Source organism: Penaeus monodon, chromosome 21 (assembly GCF_015228065.2).
Source record: "Penaeus monodon isolate SGIC_2016 chromosome 21, NSTDA_Pmon_1, whole genome shotgun sequence".
Lineage (NCBI taxonomy): Eukaryota > Metazoa > Arthropoda > Malacostraca > Decapoda > Penaeidae > Penaeus > Penaeus monodon.
This window is the reverse complement of record NC_051406.1, coordinates 41,424,584-41,425,385: the sequence shown is the minus strand read 5'-3', so window position 1 is coordinate 41,425,385 and position 802 is coordinate 41,424,584. Positions and strand designations below refer to the sequence as shown.

General features: G+C 41.0%; 1 pseudogene; it reads right to left on the bottom strand.

Annotated features, from left to right (window-relative positions):
* LOC119586678 overlaps window positions 1-802 on the bottom strand; it is a 9,606-nt pseudogene that overhangs the window by 3,004 nt on the left and 5,800 nt on the right.

Sequence of the window (802 nt, the reverse complement as noted above, 5' to 3'; positions counted from 1 at the left end):
TTTTTCACTATCAATCATTGACACTGACTTTCCACTATCAAGCATGGCATGACTTTCCCACTACAAAGAGGGGCACTGACTTTCACTATACAATCATGGACACTGACTTCACTATCAAAGTATGGCCCACTGGACTTTCACTATCAAATCATGGCACTGACTTTCACTATAAATCATGACAATGACCTTTCACTATCAAGCATGCACTGACTTTCACTATAAATCATGAAGCCCCACTGACTTCACTATCAAGAATGACCACTGACTTTCACTATCAAAAAGCATGGCACTGACTTTCACTATCAAAACATTGAACCAATGACTTTCACTATCAAGCATGGCATGACTTTCACTATAAGCATGCACTACTGTTCACTAATCAAAGACAGTGACTCACACTAAATCAATCATGACCCTGACTTTACCCACACCATGCACTGACTTGCATACTGCGGAACATGAAGACGGGGCATCAGATAGGAAACTTGACAGTGTTCATTGATCCCTGAAACGAAACTGTTTGCCACATCATGCGCGTCGCAGTGATCCCTTGCACAGTGCCATCCTCGCCACGCCATGTACACGACCCCACGTTCGCCGGTCGCGTTCAAGTTAGACCCACTAACAGCATGCCGTGGGAAAAAAAATGGGTTAATTGTGAATATTCGTTTCTTTTGAGTTGTATTTGGGGTTTTTTTAATCATATTTTTTTTTACTTCTTCTCTTCGTCTCTTATTCTGTCTATTTCCTTTCACCTTTTAGTCCTCTAAGAGTTTTCATATTCTAAAAACCTCATCGGAAT